This window comes from Leopardus geoffroyi, chromosome C2 (assembly GCF_018350155.1).
Source record: "Leopardus geoffroyi isolate Oge1 chromosome C2, O.geoffroyi_Oge1_pat1.0, whole genome shotgun sequence".
Lineage (NCBI taxonomy): Eukaryota > Metazoa > Chordata > Mammalia > Carnivora > Felidae > Leopardus > Leopardus geoffroyi.
Window position 1 is genome coordinate 67,147,034 of NC_059333.1, and position 13,227 is coordinate 67,160,260.

General features: G+C 33.4%; 1 protein-coding gene across 9 annotated transcripts in view; it reads left to right on the forward strand.

Annotated features, from left to right (window-relative positions):
- The window catches only part of STXBP5L (syntaxin binding protein 5L), a 377,555-nt gene that overhangs the window by 258,508 nt on the left and 105,820 nt on the right, over window positions 1–13,227 (forward strand). The gene's annotated exons all lie outside the window — the stretch shown is intronic.

The following is a 13,227-nucleotide window of genomic DNA, read 5'->3' on the forward strand; positions in this document are numbered from 1 at the left end:
TTGATTGAAAATGGTATACAAAAAATAATAACTTATATAAAAACTATGATTATTTGTTCTTGCTTGAAGTCAGACTTGTGCTAGCATTTCCACTTTTAATGTTGGGAGGTTGTTAGGATGTTATTACACATTCTTTTTTGTTTTTCTATTTTCTATCCTTTTTCTCCTTGTGTTTCAGTTTGGATGCTTTCTTCTGACTTGTCTTTTTGAATTCACTAATTCTCTCTTCAGTTGTTTGTAATCTTATGGTAGATCCAGCCATGGAGTTCAATTTTAGTCATTTTGTTTTTCAGTTCTATACCTTTCATTTGATTCTTTTTAAAGCTTCTTGTTATCTTCCTAAATTATCACTCTTGTCCTTCGTTTCCTTGAACATGTTGAATACAGTTCCCTCAATATGTGTTTGATAACTCCCTATCTCTATCTAGTTGATTTGTCTTGGATTTTGGTCATATTGTCCTCATGTAATCTAGATTTGCTTTTTGGTGTTCTTTCTGTTTTTATGGAACATATAAATTTATATACCATCATATATATACTTATATATTTATAAATAAACATTATAGAGATAATTTCAGGTTCTAAATGATGTTATCATCCTCCAAAAAGTATTCACATTTCCCCTAATAGGCTAAACTAAGAGACAATAGAAGGCTTAGAACAACATAATCCAGTCAGGCATTCTTTGAAAGTTGGATTGTATTATACCCTTTAAAAGCTAATATAATTTTAATTATTCATTATTTCTAGATTGTAGCCCTCCATAGAAGTTGTGCCAAATTATACCCCCTCAAAAATGTTTAAGAATACGTGATCTTGCACTACCTTTCTAATAATAGTGTAAACTTTTTATTCCCTGTCATTCTGTTGATAGGAAGTATGTAATTGTGTTAGTAGACTTTTCTCATATCTTAAGTGAAATGGAACATGTTTTCCTGTACTATGACATTTCTGTTTATATTCTGTCCATTTTTCTACAGAGTTGTTAGTATTTCTCTTACAGATTTGTGAAAACTATTTACATAGTAGGGAAGTTAGCTTTCTATCTGATGTAATTTGCTAGTATTTTCCCTGTTTTTGTTTACTGTATGAAATTGTTTAGGATGGTTTTTTCCATGAATAAATTTTTAAAAATTGTTAAAGTAATTCTATTTTTTCTTTTATGTCTCTGGATTTTGTGTCATACTTAGAAAAGCTTCCCTCACTTCAAGATTAAAAATTATTACATTCTATTTTAATATATTTCTTAAATATATCTAAGTATTTAATCTATCTAGCATTAATTTAGATATAAAGTATGAAATGGGGATTAAACTCTAGTTCTTTCCTGATGACTAAGAGTTGTACCAATACCACTTCCTGAATCAATCATCATTTATCAAATAATACATGAAAAATATATATTTGGTTCTACTTCCATTCTTCCCAGTCTGCCCCTAAGCTAAGTTTGATGAGCTCAAAGAAAACTTTTTGAAGGCATCTGAAAGGAAGACTACCTAAAAGAAAAAGAAAAATTTTATCTTGTGTTCCTGGAGTTTTTGCAGTGTGGATTCTATGTGAACATACATAAGGGGAACCTTTTCTTGACTGAAAAATTGTTTGGTAGATAAACTGGCAGGAACTCCCTTGAATGAAGGAAAGAGAGGAAGGAAGTGTGGGACAGTCAATAATCCCATTATTTGATATGACAAGAATATATTTGTCTTCTAACCCAAGTAGTTATGGTAGATGACTGAGCTGAAGCCATTTTCAGGGTTCTATACTCAAGAGATTGACCTATAAAGGCAAGGAATACCAAAATTAAGAGGGTATGAAGGTATATCACCAAGTTCAGGAGCTGAAGATTGTTAGAATAAGTCAGAGAGCATATTTTCCATGTAAAGTAACTGTGGAGGTAACAGTCACTATAGAGCCTCTGAAGAACCGACACTTGTAAGAGAAAGACAGCTTGGACACCTTGCTCATAGATGGTTTCAACTGCCAAAAATTTCGAGCTCAAGTGGCTACTTCTGTAAATCCCAGCAAAATTTTAGGAAATAAGTAATACCAGTACTATATAAAAACTTTCTGAGAAAGCTGAGAAAGAAAAAATCATATTCATCTTTTTATGGGACAATATAACTTGATGCCAAAACTTGAAAAGACCATTACAAAAAGCAGGAACATAAGCATAGGTGCAAAAATCCCAGCCAAAATATAAATAAATCTGTCAATAAAATAATCACATATTAGAAACATGTTTAGTTTATACCAAGAATGCAAGGCTTGTTTAACATTTGAAATGAATTCATGTAATTCATCACATTAACAGGATAAAATAGAAAACTATAAAAGTAAGCCATGGGATGCAAAAAGCAAAAACATTTAGTAAAATGTATCTTCTATTCATGAGTTAAAAAGAAACCATTAACTAAACCAAGAAGGAAATTTCCTTAATCTGATACATGGCAGCAAATATCATTCATACTTTACAGTAAAATGTTGAAAGCTTTACATCTGATATGAAAACAAGACAAGGATGACTGCTATCACTACCTCTATTCACATTGTACTGAAGGACCTAGCCAGAGCAATACATAAAGGAAAATAAATCAAAGTTATATAGATTACAAAAGAAGGAAATGGAAAGAAATGATTATGTATGTACAACATTTAAATACTTTGCAGATAAATTATTAGATTGCAAGATTAGTAGATACAAAGTCAATGTAAAAATAAATGACATTTCCAGGGGTGCCTGGGTGGCTTACTTTGTTAAGCCTCTGACTCTTGATTTTTGGCTCAGGGCATGATCTCACAGTCGTGAGATCGAGATCCACCCCACATAGAGCTCCACGCTGGGCATGACAGCCTGTTTAATACTCTCTCCCTCTCTTTCTCTGCTCCTCTTCCACTCACACATGCGCGCGTGCTCTCTCTCAAAATAAATAAATAAACAAACAAACAAGCATTTCCATATACTGAAAAAATAGAAACTAAAGTTGTATAAAGATTCCACTTGCAATAAAATAAAATAAAGTATCTAGGAAAACACTTAATAAAAGATTATCAAGACCTCTACCAACACACACGCGCGCACACACACACACACACACACACACACACACAAAGACCTCTACACAGAAAACTATAAAAAGAGAAATTAACAAACCTAAATCATGGAGTGGAAAATTCAATAATGGTGTAAAGATGTCAGGTTTTCACAAAATGATCTATTGATTTACCATAATACCAATATAAATTTTAGCATATTTTTTCCCTTGAAGTTTAAAACTGGTTCAAAAATGTATAGAGAAATGCAAAGGACCAAAATTAACTAAGACAATACTAAAGAGAAATAGATTTAGAAGACTTGTTCTATGGGAAAGCAAGAGTTATTAAAGTTATATTAGTCATGACAGTGTTCTATTGGCACAGGAGAAATAGACAAATAGACCAACTCGCAGAAGAGTGAAGAAAGAGATCCAAGCGTATATAACCCAATTGGTTCTGCAGAGCAATAGAGGAAATGACAGGTTTTCCCCCAATAAATACTACAAAGCCAATTAAAAAATATATAGAGAAAAAATCTGACTGTTCTTTCCCACTATATACAAAGATTCTAGAAGGTATTATAGGAGAATATCTTCATTACACTTGTGTTAAGAAAATATTTCTTCAATGGGGCACCTGGGTGACTTAGTTAAGCACCAGCTTAGGCTCAGGTCATGATCTCATAGTTCATGAGTTGGAGCCCTGCATCAGGCTGTGTGCTGACAGCTCAGAACCTGGAGCCTGCTTTGGATCCTGTGTCTTCCTCTCTCTCTGCCCTTCCCCTGCTGGCGCTCTGCCTCTCTCTCTCAAAAATAAACATTAAAAATTTCTTTAAAAATATTTCTCCAACATGCTAAAAAATTATTAATCATAAAGAAAAACATTAAGAACTTCTTGGAAAAAAAGGCACCATTAGAGTGAAATGATAGGGCAAGGAAGAGATATTTAGATTGTGTCTGACACTGGACTCATTCATATGCAGAGTGTAAAAAGAGTCTCATGAGTCATCAATAATAAAAAGACAAATAATAGAAAAAAATGTGCAGGAAATTTGATCAAATATGTCACAAAGGAAGATATGTAAATGACAAATATATTTTCATATACATATGAGAAAGTACACAACCCCATTAGTAATGTTGGTAATATTTGCAAAGATATTGGGTATAAGAACTCTCATACATTGCTGCAGAGGGTAAACTGTTGAATCTACTTTATAAAATGTTAGCATTATGTGCTCCATTTTAGCATACTTATGTTAGCCCACCCTATAATCCAAAAGTTTCATTTCTAGGTATATAACCTAATGAAAAGCAAACACATATCTATCTTTTGATAAACATCTATCAAAAACAAGCAAAACTGCTTTTTTGGTGTAGGAAGTCAGATTTTGGAAGAGGAAAGAGTAGCAATAATTGTCAGGAACATGAATCAGCTGCTGGTAACATACTATTTCTTGACATAGTGGTGGTTATGTGGGATTGTTCACTTTTTGATAATCCATTGAAGTGTACAATTATGTACACTTTTACTTATAAATGTTACATATGAATAAAAGTAAAATATAGAGTTTTGAAAATACTTGAGTAATTTAACTTCTAGAAATTTATCCCACAAATATACTCCACATTTTAGTGCAAAGTAACTTATGAAGGATAGTCATTGTTGTATTGTTAATAGCAAAAGACTGGAAGCAATCTAATTGTCCATTAACAAAATTATAGGGGAATAAATTAGATTACATACAAATATTGGGAGTCATTTAAAAATTTTACATCCTATGAATTTACATAGAATTAGCAAAACATCTAATAAAGTTATAAAAATCAAGGTACAGCATATTACTTATATACTATGCAACATTGTCTTTCTATAATATGCTATAAACATCCACAATACAGTTTTTAAATTCCTACAAATTGATAAGAAAAAATAACCCAGTTAAAAATAAACTATATAAACAGGCAATTCACAGAAGATATACAAATAGCAATAAACATGAAAGGATTTATAACTTCACTAGTAACAAGTAAAAAAATTGAAACAAGAGCAATTTTTATCCATTATATGAGAAAATTTTTAAAGATTGCTAACATCTTCATTAAGAATATGAGGAAATGGATTCTTTTTTATATACTTTTTTTTTTTAATAAAACTAAGGGGTACCTGGGTGGTTCAGTGGGTTAAGCATCAGACTCTTGGTTTCTGCTCAGGTCATGATCTCACGGTTCTTGGGTTTGAGCCGTGCATCAGGCTCCACACTGACATTACACAGCCCTCTTGGGATTCTCTCTCTCCCTCTTGCTCTCTGCCTTTCTGATACGCTTCTCATGCGCTCTCTCTGAAATAAATGAATAAACTTTAAAAATAAATAAAATAAAACTAAGCATATCTTTTGACTCTGAAATTCTAGGCTTAGTGAAATATTTACAATTTCTGAAGGCTTTTACTTATGCACCGTTAGTAGAAGCATGTTCCTTGCATCATTCCATATAATAGCAAAATATCTGGAACCTATATAAATCTACATAAATAGGAAGATGCTCTCTTAAAAAACATGTTACTTTTGTGTCTTCAAATACAATGCAACAGTTAAAGAACACAGACAATGAAATATATCTTAGATATGTTTTAGTGAAAATAATAAAGTTATAGAACAAGTATAAGCTTGTTAAAACATAGAAAAAGGGCAAGAAGAATATAAAAACTGTTAATGGCAGTCATTTTTGAAAAGGAGATTGGCACACAGTAGACCAAGTAAGGGGGCTTTCATCTTACTGTTTGAATTTTTTCTTAAATATTTATTCATTTTTGACAGTGTGAGCCAGGGAAGGGCACAGAGAGAGGGGGACAGAGGATCCAAAGTGGGCTCTGCAATGACTGCAGTGAGCCCAATGTGGGGCTTGAACTCATGAACCGTGAGATTGTGACCTGAACTGAAATCGGACACTCAACTGACTGAGCCACCCTGGTGCCCCTTGTTTGAATTTTTTAAAGTAAAAGTAATTTTTAAGACTGAAAAAAAAAACTTTAAAGAAAACTATACTTTGTGCCTCTGAAATGCTCTTCCCTTAGGGACTTGGGGATGTGAGTTGTTGAGAATCATCAGACACCAGAAATAGTTAGAAAATCTAGAACCTATGGTATGTGACCAATGACTTGAAAGTCATTTGAAGGCATAAATATAGAAACTGATAGAGTGCAGCAAAGTAACTGAGAAGAAAATGTTGGAGAAAAAAGAAGGTGAGAAATCAGTCATTGAAGACATCTAGTAAGAAGATTAAATGTGAATATTTTACTTTTATTCCAAAGACATAAAGAATTATGTTGAGTCAGCTCTTCTATTATTATCAGCTTTTCTTCCTCCCATTATTTCCAGAGGATAGAGAACCATACAATTTTGATGGCTTAGTGGAAGCTCTGTTTTTTAGTTACTGAGATAATCTAGTGCAGGGTTAAAGAGCATGAATGCTAGAGTAAGATTCTTTGGGATTCAAATCTTAATTCTGCTTTCTGGCTGTTGAATCTTAGAAAAGTTACTTAAAGTTTCTGTGCTCAATTTCCATATCTGTAACACAAGGATAAAATGTTGAAAGGATTAAATGTATGAACACATGTAAAATGTAACTTTTAAGGGCACCTGTTTGGCTCAGTTGGTAGAGTATGCAACTTTTGATCTCAAAACTGTGAGTTCAAGTTCCACTTTTGGTGTAAAGCTTACTTAAAAAATAAAAATAAAAACAAAAATAAAATAAAATTTAACTTTTAGGTTCAGGGCAGAATACACATGACATATTCAAAAAGAACAATTTTGGAACTTTTAATTAATGAATTACTTATGTAGGGTGTAGAGAAACGTGAAATAGTGTAGTATCCCAGGGATAGAAAGGATAGTGATTTACTACCACCCATAAAATAATAACTTGAAGATATATTTACTTGAATAAACAAAGTAAACCAATAATAGAGTGATTTTGTCTTACAAATACAAAAAGAATTTATAAATGAGGAGAGAATCAAGATGGCAGAATAGGAAGATTCTGAGTTTAAGTTCTCCATGGACACACCAAAATTACAACTACATATAGGACAACTCTCAGAATGACCCAAAGACTAGAAGAAGAGCTCTTACACAACTAAGGATAAGCCACATTGAGACAGGTAGGAGTGGAAGAGATGCAAGCTAGTCAGGATCTATATCCCCAGCATGGCAACCCACAAGCAGGAAGGATATCACATAAGTAGAGTACTCCCTAAGGAGGTAAGGGTTTAGGTACCACATCAAGCACCAATGCCCTAAGGACCTGTACTGGTAAAATGTGCCCCCATAACAACTGGATTTGCAAATCATTAGAGTTTAACTCTGGGAGAGCCACAGGGCTATAGGAAAATAAGACTCCACTCATAAAGAGCCTGGTTCACAAACACAAACTCATCTGCACCAAGACCCAACAGAAAGGCAGCAGTTTAAAAGGAACCTGGGCCATACTTGAAGGAGACTTATTGACTAATTTTAGGCATATTCTGGAGGGACAGGATCTGTAGCAACTTTATTCAGGAATATGTGCATATGTGGGTGCCAGTTTTCATATTCCTCTATCAAGCTAGCCTGGTACTGGAAGGCACCATTTCTAATACCCTCCATCTACCTCATTAGCATTACTCATTCCACCCTGGTATTCCCCTATGGGTCCATTCTACCCAATTCATCTGCCCCAACAGCTCAAAGTGCCTCCTGCCCTAGGAGTGGCCAGGGTGTGTGTGTGGGGGGGGGGGGTGTGGAATCCACCAATGTAGCTGCTATGGTCATGGCCAGACCTTGCAGCTAACCACAAGGGGGGCTAGCATAGCCCCCCCCCCCCCCCGCAAGAACACACTGACAGAAGCTGTAGCCAGGCCTGTTAGCCAGCTGTGCCAAGGGCCACCCAACCTACCAATATACCTATAGCAGTTGCAGCCCAGCCACAATAAAAGGGAATATAGAACCCATATAGGGGACAGCCTGGAGCACCTGGTTCTGGTGAACAGTGGGGATTGCACTTCTGGGCCACACAGGAAATCTTCTACCTAAGGCCATTGCTTCACAACTGGGAGATATAGCTGATCTATGTAATATGTAGAAACACACAAAGTGAAGCAAAATGAGGAGATTGAGGAATATATTCCAAATGAAAAAACTGATAAACGTCAGAGAAAGAACTAAATGAAACTGAGATAAGGAATCTACCTGATAAAGAGTTCAAAATTATAGTCATAAAGTGTTCACCAAACTTGGGAGAAGAATGGATGAACACAGTGAAAACTGCAACAGAAAGATAAATATTAAAAAGAACCATTCAGAGCTGAAGAATACAATAACTGAAATGAAAAATACTTGAGGGAATCAACAGCAGATAAGATGATGCAAAAGTACAAATTAGTGATATAGAAGACAGGATACTGGAAATCACCCAGCTGAACATCAAAAAGAAATAATAAAGATCATAGCAGAAATAAATGAGGGAGGGAGGGAGAGAGGGAGGAAGGAAGGAAGGAAGGAACCAGGATCTGATTCCTTGAAAAGAGAAACAAAATTAATAAACCCTTAGGAAAACTCCTCAATAAAAAAAGAGAGAGGACTCAAATAAAATCAGAAATGAAAGAGAAATAATAATTCACACTACAGAAGTACAAGGATTTTAAGACAGTACTGCAAAAAAAAAAGTATGCCAGAAAATGAACAACATAGAAGAAATGGATAAATTCCTAGAAATATACAATTCCATGAGTAAATCTGAAAGAAATAGAAAATACAAATGGACCAGATACTAGTATGCAATTAAATCAGTAGCCAACATAAGTCTAGACCAGATGGTTTCACAGGTGAATTCTACCAAACATTTAAAGAAGAGTTGATATCTGTTTTTCTCAAACTATTACAAAAAAATAGAAGAGGAAGGAAAATTTCCAAATTCATTCTATGAGGGTAACATTATCCTGATACCAAAACGAGAAAAACACTACCCAAAAAGAAATCTGCAAGCCAATATCTCTGCTAAACATAGATGTAAAACTCAACAAAATAATAGCAAACAAAATTCAACAATACATTAAAAGGATCATTCACCACAATCAAGTGAGATTTATTCCTGTGGTGCAATGGATGGTTCAGGATTTGCAAATCAATCAACTTGATATACCACATTAACAAAATGAATAAAAACCATATGACTATCTCAATAGATGCAGAAAAAACATTTGACAAAATGACATCCATTTATGATAAAAACTCTCAACAAAGTAAGTTTAGAGAGAGTATACCTCAACATAATAAAAGCCATATATGAAAACCCACAGCCAACATCATGTTAACAGTCAAACACTGAGAACTTTTCCTCTAAGATACGGAACAGGACAAGGATGTCCACTCTCACTACTTTTATTCAACATAGTACTGGAAGTCCTAGCTGCAGCAATCAGACAAGAAAAAGAAATAAAATACATCCAAATAGGGAAGGAAGAAGTAAAACTTTCACTATTTCCAGATGACATGCTACTGTATATAGAATATCCAAGGGTGCCTGTGTGACTCTGTTAAACATATAACTCTCGATTTTGGCTCAGGTCATGATATGGTCATGAGATCAAGCCTCACTTGGGGCTCTGTGCTGGGCATGGATTCTGCTTAACAGTCTCACTTTCCCTCTTCTTCTGCCCCTCCCCCACTCATGCTGTCTCATTCTTAGAAAACAAAAACCCTAAAAACTCCATTAAAAACCACTAGAGTAGATAAATGAATTAAGTATTAAGTTGTAGGAAATTAACATACAGAAATCAGTTGCATTTCTGTATACTAATAACAAAATAGCAGAAAGAGAAATTAAGAAAATAATCCCATTTGCAATCACATCAAAAAGAATAAAATACCAGAGAATACAAAGAATAATTTAACCAAGGAGGTAAAACATTTGTACTTTGAGAATAATAAAACACTGATAAAAGAAATTGAAGACAGCAAAGCAAATGTCAAGGCGTACCACACTCATGGATTGGAAGAGTTAACATCATTAAAATGTCCATACTACCCAAAGTAATCTACATATTCAATGTAATTCCTATCAAAATACCAGTATTATTTTTCACAGAACTAGAACATGTACTCGTAAAACTTGTATGTAAGCACAAAAGACCCCCAATAGCCAAAGAAGTCTTAAGAAGGAAGAACAAAACTTAAAAATATCACAGTTCTAGGTTTCAAGGTATACTATGAAAGCTATAATAGTCAAAACAATATGGTACTGGCATAAAAATAGACATATTCACCAACAGGATAGAGAGCCCAGAAATAAACCCATGCTTATAATGGTCAACTAATCTATAATAAAGGAGGCAAGAATACACAATGAGGAAAAGACAATCTCTTCAAAAAATGATATTAGGAAAACTGGATGGTTAAATTGAAAATAATAAAACTGGACCACTTTCTTATACCATACACAAGAATAAACTTACATGGATTAAAGACCTCAATGTGAGACCTGAAACTATAAAATTCCTAGATGAAAACAAAGGCAGTAATTTCTTTGATATCAACCTTAGCAACATTTTTCTGGATAAGTCTTCTCATGAAAGGGAAGCAAAAGCAAAAATAAACTATTGGGACTACAACAAAGTAAAAAGCTTTTGCAAGTCAAAGGAAACCATCAACAAAACTGAAAGGCAACATACTGAATGGGAGAAGATATTTGCAAATGACATATCTGATAAGGGATTAATTTCCAAAATACATAAAGAACTTACATAACTCAATAGGAACGAGTCTAATTTAAAATGAGGAGAGGACCTGAAATGACATTTTTTCCAAAGACATACAGCTGGCCAACAAACACATAATTAGATGCTCAACAGCACTAATCATCAGTGAAATGCAAATCAAAACCACAATGAGATACCACTTCATTCCTGTCAGAATGCCTGGTACCAAAAAGACAAGAAATAACAAGTGTTGGCAAGGATATGCAGAAAAGTGAGCCCTGGTGCACTCTTGATGTTAATGTAATTTGGTGTAGCCACTATGGAAAACAGCATGTAGGTTCCTCAAATAATTAAAAACATAAACATCATATGACCCACTAATTCCTCTGCTGGATATTTATCTAAAGGTAATGAGAATAGGGGCGCCTGGGTGGCTCAGTCGGTTAAGTGGCCGACTTCAGCTCAGGTCATGATCTCGCAGTCAGTGAGTTCAAGCCCCGCATCGGGCTCTGTGCTGACAGCTCAGAGCCTGGAGCCTGTTTCAGATTCTGTGTCTCCCTCTCTCTGACCCTCCCCCATTCATGCTCTGTCTCTCTCTGTCTCAAAAATAAATAAACACTAAAAAAAATTTTTTTTAAAAATAAAAAATAATAAAGGTAATGAGAATAAAAACACTAATTCAAAAAGATATATGCACCCTTAAAATTATTGCAGCATTATTTAAAATAGCCAAGATAGGGAAGCACTTTTAAGTATCCATCAATAGATGAATGCATAAAGAAGACGTGACACATATCCTACATACACACATAATGGAATGTTACTTGGTCATGAAAAAGAATGAGATCTTGCTATTTGGGACAACATGGATGGAACTAGAGGTTGAAATAAGTTTGAGAAAGACAAATACTATATGGTTCACTTATATGTAGAATCTACAAAACAAATCGAATGAACAAACAAAAAAACAAAAAAACAGAAACAGAATTATAAATACAAAGAAAACTAGTAGTTGCCAGAGGGGAGGGTGTTGGCAGGTGGAGCAAAATAGGTGAATGGGATTATTGGGCACAAACTTCCAGTTATAAAATAAATAAATCACAGGGAGGTAAAATAAATAAATCACATTTAAGATATGTATACCCTACAAAAGAACTGTGCAATAGGTCTTTCTGCAGTGATGGCAATGTATTATAATCTGAGCAGTCGAATATATTACTGCTAATCACAATGAGGACCTAAAATGAAGCTAGCACAACTAGGAACTGAATTTTTAACTCTAGGTATAATTAAATTTTCTTTTAAAATTTAAAAAATTTAAATTTAAACAGACAGTTTTATGATTATTTTTACATGGTGGTATATCAAGGGAAAAAAAACAAAGCTATTTTTAAGACAGAATTATTAAATCAGAAATTTTCCAACATGTATTTGTATTTGATTACAAATGTTATATGAGCTTTTTTCCCTAAGTTCATACCAGTAACAAAACTTTTAAGGTATTTAAAAGCAAAATTTTGCTTTTTTTCCAACCCATTGAACAAACATATTTAAACCTATTTTTCTGAGTTGCTCTTAGAAAGAAGAGCAATTTCTTAAAGCATCACCATATTCAAAGATATGAAATAGAAATGTGTTAAAATATTTGACTTTTACTTTTTTTCTATATTTATATGTGTCCATACATTAACATTGTTTATAAATGCCAAATAGAACAGGATGCCTGTAGGATATTTAGGGACTTATTAATGTGGACTTTTAATTTCTATATATAAATATATTTTGTACTTATAAAACAGAAAAGTTAATTAACTCTTAGACAATTGAGAATAGCTAATTTTTATATAAAACAGTTTAAGATAGATGTTGAGTATTTAAAGAAACAAAGATGAGATTAATAAAAATTATTTTTATTATAAATTCTAAATCTTGGAAATATGTTCTTGTTGATTGATATTTTCTTTTGAATTTCCTTACCAACAAGATATTGGAAGAAAAAAAAATCTCACCTTTTCTTCCCACAATGAAATCATTTTATCTTTCAGGTAGGTTAACTCAAATATCCAATTTTTTTTTAAATCTTTGCCGTATCATTCTCTTACTCTCCAGAACATTCTTAGGGACCAGAGTCCATAACTCTGTGTAATTCTCTTTTTGTATCAATTTAATTAACTAAATATTTATTAGTATTACAAATACTTTATTGAGGTATGTATATAAAATAAAAATCACCCATTTTAAGCATGAAATATTAATTTTGACAAACATGCAACACAAATATAAGTCATGTAACCACCAACAAACTAATGATATAAAAAGCATCAATCACCTCAAAAGGGTCCTTCATGCTCCCTTGCATTCAATTTTTACCTCTTCCTCTAGCCCCTCAATTTGACTGCATTTACTGTAATTTTATATAGAGTCATAAATCATAAATAATTTTGTGTTCGTTTTCATTCA